The 21,307-nt window shown below is 40.5% G+C and overlaps 1 protein-coding gene and 1 long non-coding RNA gene across 9 annotated transcripts in view; both read left to right on the forward strand.

Moving 5' to 3' along the window:
• The window catches only part of LOC120737653 (partitioning defective 3 homolog), a 242,640-nt gene that overhangs the window by 93,905 nt on the left and 127,428 nt on the right, over positions 1-21,307 (forward strand). The gene's annotated exons all lie outside the window — the stretch shown is intronic.
• LOC120737658 lies at positions 6-20,891 on the forward strand. The gene is made up of 2 exons (XR_005696798.1): positions 6-20,583; positions 20,639-20,891. It is a non-coding gene; the product is annotated as an uncharacterized LOC120737658 (long non-coding RNA).

Raw genomic sequence — 21,307 nt, forward strand, 5'->3', positions numbered from 1 at the left:
TAGGGGTTTATTTCTGCATGTGTACTACCAGGGCTTTCCTTCAAAGCAGTGCATTCTGTCTGTGTATTGTTCCCAAAGTGTGTGTGGAAAGTGAAGACATGAGGATTAATCAACTGTTCCGGAAGAAAGCACTGCATCTGTTAGACTTTTATGGCTTTACATGACGCGCACACCTGATAAGTTCAACTCTCCAGGTCAAGAGATTTACAGCCAGTTCTACCCTGAGACTACCCATCAGGCCCAGGCTCTTTGAAAGCCTGTCTGAGTGGCCTAGATCCACTCCAGAGCCCAAGCGCAGTTCTATCACTCCCCTTGGATCTCTGCAGAAAGGTTAAAAAGTGAAGAATTTCTACCATAAATCCACAATGAGCGAGCAGCTGAGGATGGGGAAATAACATAATGTTGATATAGTAAATAACATAAGCACCCGTAGTACATGTGGTTTTGTTTAACTGGATCCCGAGAACATTGCCGAGTTGGGGGATCTTTTCCCACTGGGGTCATGTATGCCATGAAGTATAACATGGAGTTTTTCGGAATATCACGATAAATACTGATGACTGGGTATGATCTGCATGTATCCTTTGGATTGTATTCTGTTTGGAAATGAACAGTTTTCAGTTTCATAGCTTCAGGATGTTTTTCTGTTGGTTGGCCTTTCAGCTTTGCACTAGTAGAACTGTTTAGCTTCGATGACTTGGGTTTAAAGTCGAGTCCTGTGTTGAAATAATGATGATCTCTTGTATAATGCAGAAGATGAAACGGAAGAAAACAAAGCAGTCGATTCGGCGTTGATCCACAATCGTTGTGAAAACTGAGCGTTCATTAAAATGTTTCACTTTAATGCCCATAGTGTAAACTGAACATATAAAGACTAGCATCAAAGTGTGGTTGTGGAGATGAGCTAATCTTGGGTTTGAATGCGTCACGTTTAATCGATTTAGATTCTGTGTCTCTTGGTTTGTCAGCTCTTAACGCTAAACACATGGCCAATTGAAAATGTTGAATTTTCTTAACATTCAGGCCGTTTCTTCATGCTCATGAAGAAATCCAACATCATCAGCGTGTTTTTTGTCACCCAACAAAAAAGTAACAAATTCAAACTATTTGTTTGTTTGTTTTTCATTTTCATGCATATGTGCTTTACAATTAGCTAAACGTTGCCTACGCTGTGCTCTGGTGGAACCTCATTAAGAAATAATCTGTGATATGTCATAATTTCCTGGTGCTCGTTCTGTAATAGCCAGAACAATTTAACCCGTTTCTCAGAAGCTTTAAAAGCAGTTTGAAACTGTTTATGGATTAATGTTGATTTATTGTCTTAAGCACTTAGATTCTCTGCAAAGTGCCATTTAGCTTAAAGTGGTTGCTTCCTTTGTTGTTATATAAGGTCTTTCGTAAACTGGTTGATGGGTTAAATGTACAACATGTTGTCACCATTTATTAGTTTGGGGCTGCGCCGTTTTCCTCCTTCCGCCTTACAACAGGTTTTGGTTTGAAGGGGATTAAGTGATGGGATAAGTGCAGGATGTGTAGTTGGTATTAATGACCTGCTGAAAGCCATCTGCCCTCCTAAAGTCACACACATGCACACTCGAGCACGTGTTCCCCAACCATATGTTCATCCTGACAGCTCCCACAATGACAGGACCAACTACAATATTCTGTGTGGCCTTGGAGTGTGTGAGTGTGTGTCTGTCTTATTTGAAGCTGTCTCTCTCCTTGTGATGGAGAGAGACAGCTTTTTTTTGTGCTAGCTCTGCAAGAGCTCAGGTGGAGTGTGAGTGAGTGAGTGTGTGTGTGTGTGTGTGTGTGTGGCCGAGCAGAAAAAAACCCAATGAAACGGTTTGAATCTTGTTACATTACATCATATGTAAAGTTGGATTGGTTTTTGCAGTGTTACAAACGCAGTCTTGAGACCTCACGAGTTGCTTGTGTTGGCCGACTCTGCACGGGAACCCTCTGTGTGCAGGGTTGTATCACATTGATTTAAGCTCCAGTTAGCTTACTTTGTTCCAGGAAGGATGGTGCAACTTTAGTGCATGATGAGAAAAGCCTTGATTTTGTTCCGGACTTTTACTGTAATCAAATGAAAGAATATGAGATATACCAGACCAGGGGGGTGGGGTGGCTTGTGTTTGAAGCTAAAGTCTGCTGGTATACGCTTGATTATAGACCGTGACTGCTGCTTTATTAAGTTTAAAATGCTCTCGTTTGTCTTATTCTATTGTTGCATTGACTGAAACACTGTTCATCGCTATATTTCATTTTGTTAGTCTGAATTTAAATGAAAAGGAGACATTTCTTTGTTTTATATAGAAATGCAACCCTTTAAACCAGACCCGGCCCTCTGAGAAGTTTTGTCTTTAGACATCATGTCTGAATTATGAAATAGCACAAAGTCTGCTGCCTGTTTAGGTAAAAACAAATGTTCATTTTTAGCTTTGTATTTGTATTTTTTTTTTAAATTGTTTGAGTCAAAGTTGAAAAATTACCCATTTATCTTATACTAAAGTTGAAGTGTGCCGCTGGATTTATCTACTATGTAAAACAATGCTTTTAAGGTGGAACAGTGTTAGCATTAGCATAACCGAAAAACTAGCTTCATACTGAGCTTTGTTGATGAAAGCCCTCTGTGAAGTGAGCGTGTGCCTTTACCTCCTGTTGGGTTCAAAAAAGATTTTTTTTTTATGTGGATTCTTTGTTGCTAAGTGCATTTAGCTTTACCACAATAAAGGCATTTTTGATTAACTTTGAAAACCTGCAGAGTAGCTAGGTCAAAGCAGGAAGTGTTGGATAAAAATTTAAGTCGACAGAACATGTGCTGTGCTTGGGGTGCAGCTCATCTAGTAACCGATAAAGGGAAAAGTCTTGTTGAAATCAACCAAAACCAGGAGTGCAAAAAGAGAGCAGTCTGAATCGTGAGATTATTTGTGCATATGCCATCATTATTTTAAACTTTAAAAACATTTAATATGAGCATCTACTTCCACTTTGACTATAGCAAGACGGTGCCATTTAATTATCAGTTGTCACTTTCAGCACCGTCTTCGTACACAGTGTAACAGACTTTTGATTGACCTTTGCTCAGGCTGAAGGAAAGCCATCTCACTAGACTCCATGTGAAAATCAAAATGATCAAGGTAAAAAAAATCCCCTCCCTAAAGAATGCAACTAAATAAGTGAGTGACTGAGATTTCAGCTTTAATTCATTTGTACACACCCACACAGTGCTGAAGCAAGAAAAATCACCTATATAGGTGTAACATGGATATGCTTGACCTTTGATATTATAAAAGGTCAACATTTAACTACCAATTAAACATACAGCATTTAGGTCCATACCTCTGTGTGCGCATGTGTATGTATAGTGCGAGCAGCAGGAAACATCCTGGGCAGGTTGCCAGTCTGACGCAGGGCTAACACAGCGAGACAGACAACCACTCACACTCAGCTTGACACCTATGGGCAATTTAGAATCACCAGTTAACCTAACCCCACTAACTGCGTGTCTTTGGGCTTTAGAAGGAAGCTGGTGTACCTGGAGGGAACCCACGCATTCACAAGAACATGCAAACTTTACACATAATGACGCTAAAACCCTACATCCTACCCTAACCCCAGCAATCCCTGGCCAACATGGCTGCACAGGCATGTAAGCCATGGGTCATTAAAAAAATAACACCACACATTAGCAGAATATAGACGAATAGAAAAAAACTGTAGAGTTTGAAGTTATCGTGGTGCATAAAAACCTGTGGGAGAAACTGCAGCAAGGGTGTGATTTTTAAGCATCTTCTCTTAATAGTGCTGATTTGGAATATTTCATGTATTTTTAATGGATGTACAGTTTCTGTATAGTTCCTAAACTTCCTCTTGAGAAGCAAGAAGAATCCCTCCACGGCACAATTAGCCCAGAAAGCCATTTTCCAGCAGTGTATAAAACCTTTGTTAACAATATAAAATAGAATGGTGTGGCGAAGAAGAATAGCAGAGCAAGAATAGAATATGCAGTGATTTAATTAGAATAGAGCAGCTCGGAATGATGAATTAAGCAAAGCAATTTCCTCAAGTTAGTTTCATCTTATCTTCCCGGAATGAATAACGTCGAACAGACGAGTACGAAAATGAAGAGAAGAATTAGAATAGAGCATCATATATTGGAGTAGGCCTATTTTACTCCTGAGGAGAATTCAGCCTCTCTCATAACAAAACGCACAGAACAGGGCATAGCTTTGCACTGAAGTGAGCCAGATTGAATTGCATTAAAATGAATGAAACTATTCTCTGTTCCAAAGTGGTTAATTGTGCGTGCCTGGAGCAGCACTGGCAGCTTCCTGACACACAGCTAAAAAATAAAAATAAAAATTGAGCTGCAATAGTTTTGAGCAGCGTTCACAAGCCCCCTAAACTACCAGCCTCCTTTGGCAACAGGTAGGGGGTCGCCATGGCAACAGCGAGCTGTCATTCGAGTGTGTATTAATGAGAGCCGGGTGGAGGTGCCGAGGCTATGCAGAGAAAAGAGGCCTGCACTGTGCTGCCGTCTGCGTTTGTGTGTATATTCATGAGTCGTGAGGGCATTTATGGATCTTTGCATCTGTGTGTGTGTGCGTGTGTGTTTATGCATTAACATGTCTGTGGCATCGTCTGTGTGTGTGTATGCGTTGTGTGTGTGTTTTGTGTGTCAGCTGTGAGCAGGTGTCAAAAATCCAAACAGTTTTCGAGTGGGTTGCAAATCAACCAATTAAGAGGAAATACCAAAAGCCACTGAACCACCTGCAGTGTTAGTGAGCTGAACCCTGACAACACACACTCTCACACACACACACACACACACACACGCACGCACGCGTACACACTCTCACTGTAACATGTCAGGGTCAGTCTTCGACGGCGGTCTCTGAGGCCTTGCAGGTCAGTGCATGTCTGCTTCTGTTTGGTGCACTGGGTGTATTTCTTTTTAATATCTGGCATCTGTGTTTATGTGAATTGCACTTCTATGTAGTTTAGATACAAAACTGTATATTTGTCCATTAAATGTCAGCAAATTAATAAATTGTAATAAATTGCTTAAAAAAAGAAAGAAAAAAAAGATCAGATTGGTGGATAAAAAAAGTAAAGAACTCCAACTCACACTTTTACAATTCAAATAAAGGCTCCTTTTTATTACCTAAAAATTCAGTAACTGAGAACTGGGATGAACAACTCACAGGACCGCAGTGAGCTTCTTTCTGTGCATGTGTAATATGCCTGGAGCCCTTCCCTTGACATTCCTGATACCCAGAGCTGGAGCTTCCATAGTGTTAATGCAGGAAATGTACTTTCTCTTCTCAACTCATTTCTAACACTCATACATATCATTAAACTCAGGCATAATGTTGTTTTTTGGGTTTTTTTTTTCTATTAGTTGAAGTCGTAAACCATTTTAATTCTATTTACTTATTTAATTTATAATTAATTGTTGTATCTGCATATTTATGCCACGATTAGAAGGAGTAATCTGCTTACTGCGTATTCTTATTAGGATTGTTTCATACTTTTAGGTGAGTGGTGGACTGTGGGCTAGTTTAAAACAATTACCATTTGATAGCAAGACTTCTTTCCAGACAACTAAAATAAAGTCAAATGATTTTTTGAAGAAAATGCTTTTGATTTTTCTATCAGCAGCTCCAGGGGTGCTCGCTACAGACCATCTACTGACAAAGCTGCAGCCGCCATGGCCTCAGAAACAGTACAGACCTCATTAAACTGGCTGTAGCCTTTAAAAAAACTGAGATTTTTTTTTTTTTCAAAATGTAATATTAAAAGAAAAAAAAAAATCCTTGGTAGCATAAAGCAGCTCAGTGTATCACAGCATGTGATGCAGCGATCACAGAAGCTTGTTTTGCTGCTGCGTGTCCTCAGCCATTAGACTGCTGGGGGACCAGGTTATCTTTCATGGTGGGATGGAGGCTTCACACGGCTCACTGGGGATGTTGTTGTTACAGACATTCTGACGGTGGATCTGCTCACACACCTACAGACCTGTGCAGGAATGTCAGTGCCTTTGCATATCTGCACTGTGAGCTTTGCTACACACGAGTAACATGCTACGTTGCAAGCTTGCAGATACTAGCACAATGTTATGATCCGTCCACATGATAAACGTACACGAAGATTTCATTAAAACACAGAAGTACCTTATACTTATATTATGGATTCAAGGCACTCCTTAGCCAGAGTGATCATGGCCGTGTGCACACCTACACAATAAAAGCAAATTACACTCGAAGTGTGCACAAAAACAAAACTGTGTAAGCACGCACACAAACGCACATTCCTCTGCTGCTTTGCCGTTAACAAGCCTCCATGCATTGTGTGTAGTGGAGGGTTGAGTCCCTCAGGTGCACAGTGCAGCTTTAGCAGGATAAATCATGCAAACCTGAGCCGCACAGTCATAAATCACCTCAGACTGTGTGAGACTGTGTTCGTATGTGCACTGAAACCTGCATGTTCAAGTTTTGTGGCATGTCTGTGTCTCTGTGTATATGATTTTCTTTTATTTTGTTGTTGTTTTTTTTTTCCATTTGTGCAGCTGTCTGGTGTACATATCATTTTCTGTGTGATGGTTCAGGAGATTTGTGGGTGCATACTTATAGAGTCTGTGTGTGTGTGTCTGTGCGTTAATAAGACAGATGAAAGTGATGGGTGAAAGCAGTACGATCAGTGCAAACAGATTCTGTGCAAGCGACCAGTAGGTGCTGCTGTGGAGCTTAGATTGAAGGTGTTTCCTTCTGTTTTTGTACAATATGTTGGTGTGGTGTAAATGAGTGTATCGATAAATGCTGTAGGTGTGTGTTTGCAGATGTGTGAACAGTGTTAATCTGCTGTCACCTTGTTATAATGAGCCTCTAATCTTTTTTTCCTTCTCACTCTTCCAATGTTATTATTTTAATTTGAACTTTGTTATTCTGTCTCATACATCATAACCCTCATGTCTTTTTTTTGTGCCACTCTTTCAGCTCCATGCACACTGTAGGTAATTACAGTCTTCTTTTCATTCAATCAGTTTTTCTTTTCTTTCTCATCTTAACATTTGTGCTCATTAGCTTTGATGTCCACTCGTCAGACATGACATACACCTACCACAGCATACTGTCATTTATACATTTTTCCTTTTTACTTATAGTAGTGCTAATTTAGAAAAAAAAATCTCCACAGCACAGATAAAACTATGCTTTTCTAGGACTAAATGGCTTCATTAACACTTGTAAAGAGTACTAGGAATAGTATATGTATACAGTTATGTGAAAAAGAAAGTGCACCCTCTTTCAGCTGTGACATTTTATGTATTAGGACATAATGGAAATAATAATCTGGTCCTCTGCAGGTCTTAAAGATGATGTAAATACAATCTCAGGTGAATTATTACACCATGTTGTTGGTTATTTAACAATAATTAAGCCAAAAATGCAGAATCAGTGGAAAAAAGCTGAGTTTACCCTTCCTGCTTCCATAGGAATTAAGGTGGTTAAGTAGCAGCCAGGTGCCGCTAATCAGATCTGTTTAATTAATTCATCATCAGCAAGTGTGAGCGCACCTAAAAAAAGCAGGACTCTTGATAGTTTGCTGGACTGGAGCCTTCAAGTGTTAACGCAGTGACATCAGCAATGATCATAAAGAAGCAATTGTTGCTGTCCATCAATCTGGGAAGGGTTGTAAGAACATTTCAGAACTATTTGAAGTGCGTCATTCTAAAGTGTGAGAGATTATTCGCAAGAGCAAAACATTTGAGACAGCTTCCCAGGAGTGGATGCCCCACCAAATTCACCCAAAGGTCAGACCGTGCATTGTTCAGAGAACCTGCAAAAAACCCTGAAAAGAAACCAAGAACTATATCTCAGACTCTACAGGCCTCAGTTAGCATAGAAAACGTCAGCACAAACGGCCACACATTAAACTGTCAGGCTAAATGGTGGAGGGGCAATGATTTTGGCTTGCTTTGCAGCCAGAGGACTTGGGAGGCTTGCAGTCATTGAGTTGACCGTGACCACTTCTGTATGCCAAAGACCCAATCTGTCTGACAGAGTGTGCCATGCAACAGGACGAGGATCCCGAGCACACCAGCAGATCTACAGCAGGAATGGCTGGTGGGAAAAAGAATAAAGACAGAATCAAGTGAATGGCCCAGTCAAAATCCAGACCTCAACCTGATTGAAATGTTGAGGCAGGACCATAACAGAGCTGTGCAGACAAATCTCAATAAACTAAAGCAAGGTTGTGGAAAGAGCCAAAATTCATCTAATAATATGAAAAGAGCACAGAAAATGCTTACTTTAAGCTATTACTGCTAAAGGGACTTCTACAAGTTGTAAATCATTGAGTGTACTTTGTTTTTCGCACACTGCACCTTCATTCTGGCTTAATTTTTGCTAGATAAGATGAAGATGAAATCTTTTATTTGCCTTTTTCACACAGTCACCAGGTCTGGGTGCATATCTGGGGGGAATCTTACAGTCAAATAATACAAATATAAAACAAAACGCACACAGAGGAAAAGGTTTGTTTTTTAAGAGATAAAGATAAGAACAAAGAGGCATGTGTCAAGTAACTGACTTATTGCCAGTTATGCAATTGTAACTAATGACAGAGTAATATGGCATGTTTACTATCTAAGGACATATCTACCTAATTGTCATACCACCTCCTCTTTCTTTCACATACTTGTGAACAAAAGATTAAATTCATTTATATCTAGTAATCTGGTATTGTGACAAGACTGGCTATGTCTAACAGGAGGCTCTTCTTACACTGTGAGAAGTTGAAATACGATCCAGGAAGTATATGGAATATCTCCATGAGCTTGCAGTGTTAACATACTGGCAGTTATTTATCATCCATCTCAATGATCATGAGGTTAAAAGCAGAATAATGCTATTCAAGCCAGCGTTGCACCGGCCCATCAGTCCCATTGCCAGCTCACATGTGCTTACACAAATTTCTTTTAATTCTGTATTTTTCCCATAGAGCCAAAGCTGGCCCTTCTGCAGCTCATGTTTCAACTTTAAACAGACTTGAACTGTGAGAATGAAGTCTCAGATGTTTATGTACTTAGCCAAACATGATCAAAGTGACCTTGAAATGACGATCTGCTGGTTGTGACCAGCTATTGCTAGCTTGTTTAAGCAGTGTGGTTGTTAATTTTGTGTAGTAGTTGTTTCATGTTCCGTGGGAGGAGTTGTTTTTATTAATTATATTCATACACAGAGAGATGGCTTCATTTTATTCTTTTTCCTGTATTTCTAAAGGCCTCTGAGGAGGAGTGATGTTGCTGTTGTAATAATAAGAAGGTTACAGTAACAGTTTCTTTCACACATGACTGAAGGACAAGGACATCACGCTTACAGCCTCGAAGCCACCTGGAATAACCGCCCGTGTTTGACTTGCATGTCTCCGTCCTTCATTTACAAACGTCTCCACGTGTGAAATCCAATCTCACATATTCATCATTGTTTATTTGACATGTGCTTCCGCTGCTGTTGATTGAACAAATTCTTTGCTTAAACACCCCCCTCCTTTTTTTTTCTTCCTCTGCTTCAATCAGGAAGACGTTTAGTTGAGTAGAATTAGCGTCAGCTTTTTTTAGAGCGACACATTGTAACTCCAAAAAACTTTCCATTTCACTTCATCTTTCCGTTCTCACAGATCCCGCTCCTCATCTCTCTCTATTGATCCTCCTCTTCTCTTTGCTCTTTATATCCCGTCCTCACATCAGTCCCTTTGTTTTGACTCCTCTCATTTCTCTTTTCTTTCTGTCTGTTCTTTGGTCCTCCACTCCTCATCACCTTTGATCTTTTGGTTTTAATATGACAGAGAGCTGTGGGAGCCCAGATCTTTTCCAACCGGGAGGGACGCAGGGAGAGAGCCGGAACAGAGAGACGGAGGAGAGATGAAAGACAGCTCTCCCCCTCTTGTGGGTACACAGTTTTCCCAAAGGGAGCTCCATCTTAGGCTGCAAGCTGCTGTCAGAACATTGCAGGCACACACGCGAGCATGTAATTCCATGTTGCTCACCTGCTACCAAGAAGTAATTACACCTAAAAGAGACCTGCGCTGGTTGGACAGATGGTAGCTCTTTCTCAAAACTTAATCCACCTGTTGCCTGTTGATGTTCAGCAAGGGTTAGAAACACATACAGCAGAGACTGAAATCCAAGATAAGGATCTCAGTTTTGTACATCTGCAGCGCTCTACGGGCTCCGTGAGCAACAGAGTTTATCGGCGGTCTATAAAACGATCAAAGACAGATGAGAAGGATGACAACAGCAGGTGCCAGCTGTTATCAGAGGAGAATCAGAGATCTGACAAAAGAGGGACGGAGCTGATTATTGAGGTCTGTTGTGCTCTGGAAATGAAACCTGCCCACCGAAGAGTCGAGCAGATTGTCCTGAAATGAAGGACGACGAGTGCACATCCAAAACAGCTGATCTCAAAACCTGCAAGCAGGTTCAAAGTGCATTTTTCTAACCATCTGAATAAAACTGCAATAGTGAATATAGATGAAACTTTTTTTCATTTTAGGCTCCAGAGTGATTTGCCAGTTCACTACAAATTAATTCATTTTGCCCTCATTTGCAAAACACGAGAATTTCAATTTGTTAATTAGCTTAGTTTTGATTTCTGTCCAGAAAGGGTCCAGAACATGCAGAAAACTTTATAATAAATGCAAATCACCAGTTGATAAGACCAAAAAATGTCAAATGTGTGACATGCTGTAAGCCCTAGGTGGATTTCTCTAAAATGTAAAAAAAAAAAATTATCAAATTTTGAAATTGGGGCTTATTTTAAATTACAGTTCGCTGAATTTTAATAGTAAGAATAAACACTCTTATATATGCACTATGTTCAGTCATAGCTCAGCTAAAGTTTTTGACTCATCAACGGTGCTGTGAGAGTTACAGAAGTTCTGCTGAAGGTACAGAACGCATTGCTGCAGGAAGGAAAAAGCCAGAGGGAGACGATAGAGAGAAGTTTTGTTTTTTCCCCTTGACTTGTTTATATAGACACGCTCTTCTCAGCTGCAGCCATTACAGTTTGAGTCAGTCAGAATAATGGCTTTCAATCTGACATCTCTACCGCTGTGTGTGTGTGTGTGTTTCTTGTCACTATTATCTATAGCTCCCTTCCTCTCAGAGGGGTAGTTTGGTCAGCTTTACCTGTTATTTTGCTCTATTGCAGCGGCTCTATCGGGAGTGTCATCTTGGTAAATGGTGCATCACATAACAAGCTGTGTGACTGGTCACGGCCCATGCTGCTCACCTCTGTTGTAAGGGCATATGGCGAATACACCACGAAGATTAGACCTGCGGTAGCTCTAAGACCTCTGATGAAAGCACACAAATGAATAAAAACTTCTTCAAGTTTGACGTAAGCTCTATAAAGAAAACGCTGTTTGGGTTTTTGTTACTGTGGCAGCTAAAAGGTTGACGTTGTAACATCAGGAAGTACTTGGGTTCATTATCTGATCATTTTGTTATAAATGATATCTACTCTTCATGCTCTAAAACATTCCCCACACCCTCGCCACTCCAGCTGTGTTCTGTCTCCAGGTGAATAATTTCAGAAAACTACCAACATAAAAGACGTTTCGTTGCGCTAACGCCATTAGAATGTCCAGGAAGTAAATATTGCTTCAAACGTGTTCACCACTTCCTTCCTCTGTCGGGATATTTGTCTGAAATTGAACTTACTTGCAGAGATTTGAACATGCTGCATTAGTGCAGAGCTTGCTCAGAAAGCTTCAGTGTAATCAGCTGGTATGTACTGTTTATGCAAAGAATCATGGTATATTTGAAGTTGACAGTTCTTTCGTGACTTTTAAAAGATCAATCAGCAGCTTAATCAGCCCGGGAGGTCAGTTTAAAAGAATTACGCAGCCCTCCTCAGCAGACTCGGTCTGTGTTTTTTCTGTCCAACTGAACATGCTTGCACTGCTCATTATTTTGAGCATTCATGTTGATTAGCTTCCTGAGTTAAAACCTTTAGAAGCTGACACGCGCAACAGCAAGAACTTCAGCAATGGCACCGTGCCTCGTTACTTTCATGCAGCACGTTTTTGCAACATACGCATATGCACCCCATCCCCTTTATTTGCTCTCTACGTGGAATGAATTGCACTTCAAAGTTTATATATGCAAGTAAGTGCAACGTGTGTAGGCTTGATCTGTTCCAGTTGCCACATACTTCGACTCTCCATATGGGATGCATATGGTTTAAAGTCGAACACATTCGCTCTTCCTCCTGTTTCTCGTACCTCCACTCTGTGTGACTCATATCAGTGGATGTCGCGTCACCATTCAGGATGTGTTCGGGAGTGACAATGGCAGGTATAACCCCCACAGCAAACATTAGATAGTTAACCCCCTGGTGGTATTTCCAGCTCACTCGTGCGACTCTCCTTTAGTATTTCTAAATACTCCGTTTGAATGATTGACACATCCGGAGAACCTCAAACTTTCAGCTTCTTTTTTGTTTTGACAGCCAAAAGTGTGAAAGTGTAAAATGTCAGAAGATCTCAGAATCCCCTCAGATTTATAGCTGGGAGTTTTCAAAGTGTCATTTGTCATCCTTTGAACGAGGTTTGTCGTGGCTCTCTGTCCCTCGTGTAATGCGTTTTTGTCTGTCTCGCTATCTGCCTCTCTGTCATCCTTTGAGTCACTCCCTCAATCTACTGTTCCTTTTATTCTGTAGTTTTTCATTTCTCTGTCCCATCACTCGCTTCATCTCCCCTTCACTCTCTGGAGGAATACTGATACACCTCTCTGTAACCTTTGTATTCACTTATTTTTCTTGTAGACTACATCTGATAACTTTGGGAAAGGAATAAAGTTGGCTTAAAAGGGAAACCCCCCCTTTGCCCTCCTCCGCGTCTTCAGTCAGACTCACAATACGAGCGTTTTTAACACAACCCACAAATTTACTTCAAACGAGACTGACTGAGCTCTTAGGGGACATCTCTTCTAAAATGTGAGTTTTGAAATTGCTTTGATTCCTGATGAGGCCTCCATTGTCTATTATGTTTGAGTAAATTGCATTGCATATTTTGGTGCGCTGATACCCCTCCACCAACCCCAGCCACTTTGATTGAATTGGATCGGAGAAATTGCAGTTGAATTAAGTGGATTGCTACAGCGGCTCTGCGGTAATTTAGGAAGTGCTGGAAGTCTCATTTTGTGCACGCCGATATTACTGCTGCCTCTTGTAGTTCCATGAGGTACATGAGTGTCGCAGAAACAGTGCTGTATGTGTGGAGACGGGGCCGAGGAAAGGACGTGCCGTTACTGTCAGCATTTTTTTTGGTCTTCAAAGACACCTAAACTTTTCTGGAATGTGATTTTGTACATTTACCTAGAAAATCACAGTCACCATAGTCGCCACTGTTCTGCAAAGGCCTTTCACCAGAACCATGGGGACCTAGAGCTGTTAGGGACTGGCAGTAATGGAATAACCTAAAGAGTTAACACAATACTTTTGTTCAGAAGAGTTAAAGTTAAAAGTCTGCAAAGTTATAAAAATGTTATGACTATCTCGAGGTTACAAGAGCGCAGCAGAGGGAGGACGGGGAAAAAATACATTATAAAAAAAATGGGAAGATTTCCTTCCAGGAGAAAGAAGAAAAATATCCTACCGTCAGGAAAGCTGAACACATTAAAATGGAAAATATAAACATTTACACACTCTTCTGGAGGATCAAGTAAGATCAAGGAGGGGATGAGTTTTTTAATGTTTTATTTACCGGTCTAAATAAAGGGCTTACAATCCAGCCCTGTGAGACGTGTATAAATCAGAAGAAAACACACAGGATAATTTTACCTGAAACCATCAAATATAGAGAAGAAATGAGAAGAGTGACTATTCTGCAGAGTGGCCTTGAGAAATCATTTAGCCCGTCAAACGCACTCCTCCTCATCGGGCTCATCGGGAGACATCAGATATGGAGAGTTGATGAGGATGACCTCTACATTCAAAGAAAGAATTATATTTGCACGGTGATGCCCTTTTGCATTGAAAGAAGGAAAAGTAGCTTCTTTGATAAGGGTCACAATCAGAGACGGTGCAAACGACCTTCACAAGAGAGTGTGTTGGAAGTGCGCTGTATCAGCAGGCCTTTAGAAAGAGGCATTAAGAGGGAGGGAGATGATTTCAAAGAAGGTGACTGTGGATTGGGAGTGATGGCACTGTAACCGGCACAGAATTTACCTGCATAAGGAATTTTCTTGAGGAATAACGGTCTCTGCATCTCCTAGTTTTGAGCTGGAATCTGTAGTACGGCTGCCACCAGTCCAACCACGCCTGAAACCCAACAGTTTGAAGATGGGATCATCGTAAAGCTGTGCCAGTGCAAGGATGGGTTGAAGATAATGTGCCCACATCTGGTGAATGGACGTGTTGTTGCTATTGAATAGAAGTTAACGCTTTCACATTGGCCGGTGAGAGAACTACGCAGATCAATCAAACTGATTGGGATGTTTGGCAACAAAGGAAAGCTGGCTGGGACTGAGTCACTGCGAAATAATCCTGAGCCGGGGGAAACGATCCATGCCAGCCTGGCGCTGCAGACACAGAACCCAGAGATAACAGACGTGACCAAAGAAATGCAGCCGATTTCATCTTATTAACGCTGAACCCTGAACTTTAATGTGGGGCCTGGTTTACTATATGTGGTCTAGTTCATCCTAATGGTGTTGGATAACACTGTAAACCTGACTAAGGCTACAAAACCAAGAAGGTCCACGTAGACTCGCAAGAGCAGAAATAAAATAAACATGTTACAGTTCGATACAAAAACATCGCTGGCTATAGAAAGTTTGCATTATATATGTCATGGTTGCTGTAACTGACAGGTGGATGCTAACGCATGCGGCTAATTAGAGTCACTGTACTGGGCAAACAGCCATGCTTGTGGTGTTGGTGTTATAGGATACATTTAATGCAATTATCTGACAAAAGCCTGAGCAAGTCCACCAAAAATAGAACATACAGGATTTTATTTGTATGCTGCTCAGCAGGAATGAGCTGGTATCTGTTTGCTGTATGTTAGACCAATACAGTGTATCGATGCACTTTGCCCTCCACCCAGGCTGTAAAAAAACAAAACAAAAAAAAGATGCACACACTAAACAGAGGCTTCAAAGCAGGACTTCAAAAACCACTGTGTGACCTCCCAATGGCAACGTTAATCTATGGGCAGATAGCATGACGCCATAAACCGGTTTAATGGTCCCAAAGCAACTGAAATGGGCTGAGACCAAAGGAACTCAAATGATTGAAGTTAAGGTCGTCTTTGTTCATATTATGTTTAAACGATCAGGCGAAACAAGCTTTTAAAAGTTGAGGAGGACCAGTTAAGTTAACGCTCATTGTAATTCAATACAGAAACACAATAAAATATTGTTATTCCATTTTTAACAAGCACCACTCACTAGAACGAGGGAACATTTCCTCCCCTTACACTGGAGGAACCGTTCAGCCATGTGACAATACGGGAAACTCTTACAGCAAATTGTTTAGGACTCATTTAAGAGCAAGAAAAATATTCAAATCCTTCTCTGTGCCAGGATTTAAGAGAAGTGACACCACAAAGATGCACACACTAAAGATAAAGTAAAGTCCTTGAAAGTGAAATACATTCAAAATTGCACGTTATCTTTTGAAATCTTCTATATATTTTTCAATATGCCCTTCATGCAAAACCGCACAATTCACGTGAACACGTAGCGTTCTCCTCTCCTTGTGTAGCACCGCGACAGGCTGCCAGGATGATATAAACTCCGATAACGTCCCCTTGGCTCAATAAATCCTCGAGTTATTGACGATGCCGTCCGCCCGTCTGGATCCCATTATCAAAGTGTCTTCAAAGGAGACTAATTGAATTAGTGCAGGGATCTGTAATTGAAAGCTTGCTTTTAATGATGCATTGTGGTCTTGCACGGAGACAAGCATCAGCATTCATTATACGTCTCTGTGTCGGGATGGATTGGACTGTGTGCAGCGCAATATCAAACTTATCAGGGACACGAGTTTATTTGATCCTGCATCAAATGTTTAAAGCTAGTAAAGCTGAACTTGAGATGAGCTAGTGTTCTTTTACTATTTGCTATTTTTATCCTCTTAGGTGGATGTTTGCCTCCTCTCTGCCAGAATGTGAATAAGACATCGAAGGTCATGTGCAGCCATGTTTGATCATTACATCCCTTGACGTGATGAAATGTGTGAGTTCGTTCAGGTGGCCTCTAATGAACCTTTTGAGTGCTTTCAGTAAATGTTCTGGTGAAAATCTGAAGCTGTCTGTATTTGTTGTCTAACTCACCAAGAAATTGAGTAGATGTTTTTTGTTGTTGTTGTTTTTATTTCTTCCTGAAAGGATCACACAGCCACGGCCCCAGAAACTATTAGTGGTTTTGTGGTGTTGTTGTTATTGTCTGTCTTTAAGGAAAGATTCTCATTCTATTGAAGCACTTTGGCCTTGTGTATGAGTTGCTCTGCTTGAGTTATTTTAGGCAAAGTGCTAATGCTAACAAACCAGTTCTCTGTTTTAAAGTCTATCACATCATTATCTCCAACGTTACAGGATTTTTCCATGAGGGGAAAAAAAGAGCTTAAAAGCTTACAGCAGCTGTGTTGCGCTCACAGAAGACCGAATGCTGCAAAGATGGTCTGGAGCTTTATTTGAAGTCCACCTTTAACTTTCATCTGTCTGTCAGCCACAGATGGTGTGTGGTGGCTTTCAGGTTAGAGGTTAAAGGTTAAGGCTAATTTATAGTCTTTAGTTCAGTGTTTCATCCGGTTGGGAACATATGGAGTTCTGCTGGAGAGGACACAGATACCAGTTAACACAGATAAATGTTTGTGCGCTTGTGTTTTAATGTAGCATTGGTTATCTTGAAAAGGAATGTTCATCGAAGTGATAGGACTATGCAATATAACTGCATGTATATATGACATTTTGAAATAAAACAGAGGCAATCCAATTCCAATGCAAAAGTACTGAAGTAATAGGAGGAAAAAATCACATATTAATGAGCACCATTCATTTTTAAGTGTTTTTAAAAGTAAAGATTTAGACCTCGTATCATAATGAAACTGAAAATAAAAAGGTGCTATATTATGATGATATTTTGCGATGTATTTATATTTTTATCGTTCGCTTTTGAGATTTTAAGGAGTGTCCTTTTGAATTTTACTGTTTAAAACTGCATATTTGCTGCACAGTAGCCAGTATGTAACACTAATCATATAAGACCACCTAAGTTGACGGGTCATGGATGTTGACCAGCGGTTGCAACTGAACACAGGCAACCTGATATAGTCTATTTATTCTGTTTTTAAAATCTAAAAAATAAATTGCCAAGAACAGAATGCCTGATTAGCCTGCCTGTGTGCGTATAAAGCTTTATTTATACTTTGCTAAAGGCCATCATAAAGGCAATTTCATTATTCCTGAACCTGCTGTTTATTTTTACTGATTTTAAAAATGCAGCATTTTGCAAAGATTGATTTTTATGTGAGGCGCCACTTTGTATGATTCTTTTTTTTCTTTTTTTTTTTCAACTTGACTTGACTTAATTGGCACTGCTAACAGTCAGCTTGACAAAGCAAATCAACGCTTCTCACCGCTGCACCAGTTCAAAGCACTTCCTGTGAAGTCTTTCTCAGAGGTTGTCACTATGATGGGCAGCTTTAACATCAAACCTAATGATCAAAAACTTTCCGTACTCCGGAGACACGATCATTCATATTTAAACGGATCGGGATTTTAAAATTTTAATGCGAGTTTCAAAGAAATGAAAGGATCCAGGTACGATGCCACAAATGACTGTAACTACGGTTGTTAATGGTTTTAAACATTTACGCTTCACCGTCACATTTAACATTCCTGCCACGTCAAAATGTTTGCATTTGGTCTCTGCAGATTTGTGTTAGCGTCTTCAGAAAGTTGTACTCGTTTCTGCAAATAACACTCACTCCTCTATCTGTCTGCGTGTGTGCGTTTATGTGTGCGTTTATGTGTGCATTCGCATCAGTTCATAAGTGACAGTATGGTCAAAGTGGCAGGACAGGGGAGTGGGCAACACTTCATTAAAGTGCAGCAATACTCCACTCAGTCTCCCTCCCATGCATACACACCAGGTGCAGACCACTTCATTTAGTCTGAGAGATAGAAAGGACAGACCCCAATGGATTCTCCTATTAATCTTTAATGAGCCCCCGGGCCTGAAAACTGCCTGCCTGCCTCTACTTTTCCACATCCAGGAAACAAACAATGACTCGGCTGGAAAACACATCGGCCGCCGGCCCTCGTACCTGCCTGTCTGCCTGCTAGCCATTAACCCCCCAACTCGACCCTGAATTATTAATGCTTCTATCCTTTGCTTTGCTCGCTCGGCCCCCTCCCAGCAACGGGAATGGGCGACGTCTTGATTGTGTGGTTTGCAAAGTGTGGCGATGCCTCTCAGAGTGTCTCCAGCTGGACTTCTGAAAAGGATGCCGAAGTAAAAAAAAAATTTGTTCCATTAAACCGGTCGAATCAAGTTGTCGCCAAAATTGTCTGAGAAAAACGATTTTTTTGTTTGTTTGTTTTTTTCTTTACAGCGAGTACTTCCTTTTTTTTTAATTGCACGTCTCTTCCCATCATCTCTTTTGAAGCTTTCAGTCATTTCACAGAAAGTTCATCAGCAGATGGCGTTATCCATGTTTCACTAGTAAACTTTCTATTGTGTTGATGTTATTTGACGACAACTGGCAAATCCATCTATGCACATTAGCCCATGGGAGTTGCCATGAATGAATAATATGATGTTGTTAATACATTCTTCCCGGCACACTTTGTCTTTTATAAATGTCTCTCATTTTGTTCCTCTAATGAAATAAAACAGCGTGTGCTGTGATGAATGTGGATCTCATTTGGTCTTCCCCAGATAGCGACTCCTCTCCCCCCTCTGATGTCCCCCTGCCTCACTTCCTCATCTCCTGATAAGTGTTGAATAGTATTAGGACTAGGCGCTTTGAGGTGCTATTGTTTCTCTGCCTGCTGGGTTTTTTGCTCTGGTTTTTGTGTGTTTTCTTTCTAATGCGCACATGAACAAGGCTGCATGGTTTTGGCAAATATTCAGTGGAGGATTAGATCATAGGTTTGCACCATTTTATAGAAGAGTTTTTCTGCAATGTCAAAATGACACATTAGAATGTTCTCTTTTAAAATATTATTATTACATAACTTCTTTATGATCATGTAAAAAAAAACTTGGAATTCGGTGCTTCTCTCCACCGATCAGAGAGAGCTCTTTTAAGAGCCACGCTGGCTTCTTTATAGTGTTCCCCATAGTGCTTATATTATCAACTCTGTATCCAGGAGACTGAGGCAGAACACTTTAATGTTCTTCTTCATTGAGCCATTTTTGAACTAAATTTCTTATTTGATGATGCAGAGAATATTGAATATTATTAGATACAGCCACACTAAAAGTTGCAGAATATAGCACTGAAACTTTATTGCATTTATGATGCAGTTGTCTAAGTTGTAAGTGCTGCACTACTGTAAGGGGGATGGATGGATTACAAATTGTCAGCATGTCTAACATGTTTGCTGTTGTTTATCGATGCATATGTGATGGAAGATCAGTGATTCCGATCATTTAAATAAATAAATCAATTATATTAATGTTGGTGGTGGTTGTGTAAACTGCATTGTGTTGCACAGCTTGTTCACACACAAATTGGGCAAAACAGCGATGAGACATTATAAGACTGTCCTGCGCCATTCTGCACTGTATGTAGCATATATCATGTCTTGTACAAAAACCCAGAGAGAGTCAGTGGAATGAATAAAAAGTTGACTTGGATGCTAAATAAATGTTGCATGGAGAGGAGCACGTTATTTATACTTTGTGTTATTACACTAATGATGATGTTTTCAATACCTTGTTTTGGGGGGATTCAGGGCTTTTCAGAAATAATGTTAGAAGTAAGCCCTTTTTTATTTCTTGCGAAACGTTTGTTCTGCAGTTAGCTCAACAACAATACTCAATTACAATTTTTGCAAAGCAGTACTTTTTTTGGTAGGGGATTTTCTGAACAGTTGCTAGAGGGCTAGAAAAAGCCTCTTTCGACGCTGAAACAAGGAGCTGATGTGTGATGATCACTGCTATAAGTGGCAGGGAAGTCGAGTGCCAAAGCTGATATGAAGAAAAACTAAATCATGAAAAAGAAAGCTGAATGTCTATGGATCAAAACGTTTAAGATTTATGCATCTCTTCAAATTTAGAATAGAAAACGGTCACAGGTAGCCAAATCTGTGACCAAACCAACTCTTGCTAAAAGCAATGTGGTCAGCAGTGGTTTTGCTCATGTGGTGTAAAAGATGCTGTTTTTCATCAGTGTTTCCCACTGCATGATGAAATAAGTGTATGTGGTGGTTTGGCCAAAGGTTTTTCATGAGGTTAAAGTAAATCTTGGTGCTGATGGACTAACCTGGAAGAATTCAGGGTGCAAAGTTCAGTGCAAAGCAATGCTTATGCTCCTAGTGTGGTTTTGTCTCAGTGTATTAGTCTAATCGCCAGCGATTGGCCCTGACATTGAAGTTGGGTCAGTTTGGCACAGAGGTCGTCTGGTTTAAAGCTCCACACAGCCACACTTTATTAGCAGGAAGACTGGGAGTGCACTGGGAAATTTAGAGGTGGGCATGGTGAAATGAGCTAAATTTCAATCAGAGGTGCTCAGTGGTTTTAATGGGTGGAGTCCCAGAATTGTACGATTTTACCAAGTATGAGATGCATTAGATTTCAGCATTAGTCATTAGTGTTTGAACGCTTATTCCTAACCTGGTCCCTGGATGGCATAGACCAAAACAAAACAAGGTGTAAAATAAAAGAAATGTACGTCCTCAGAGTCCCAGGTGTGTATCCCTGTAAATATAAAAAGACATTTAATTAATATCTAAATTCCTGTAACTTTTCTAACTATCTAGAGTCCTTGAAAATTCAGGTTTTTGTCTGTTTGTAAATAATGCGTATACTGCATTTGTCATATTTGTTGACTTTTCTGTTTTCACTGTTACAGTCAGCACTTCGGGCTGGCAGAAGACGACTTAAATTAAAAGACAGCAGCCGAAAGTTCTTCACACTCATGCTTACACTCGTGTGCTGCCCTGTAGCTCCATGTCCTCAAGGCAACCAAAGTGTCATGGCAACCGTACGGCAGCCACGGTAACAGCAGGCTCATTTTCATACTGATGAGGCCAGTTGCCGGGGAGGCCTGCGCCTCTGCTGCCG

Source organism: Simochromis diagramma, unplaced genomic scaffold (genome assembly GCF_900408965.1).
Source record: "Simochromis diagramma unplaced genomic scaffold, fSimDia1.1 OVJJ01000247.1, whole genome shotgun sequence".
In the NCBI taxonomy this organism is placed as follows: domain Eukaryota; kingdom Metazoa; phylum Chordata; class Actinopteri; order Cichliformes; family Cichlidae; genus Simochromis; species Simochromis diagramma.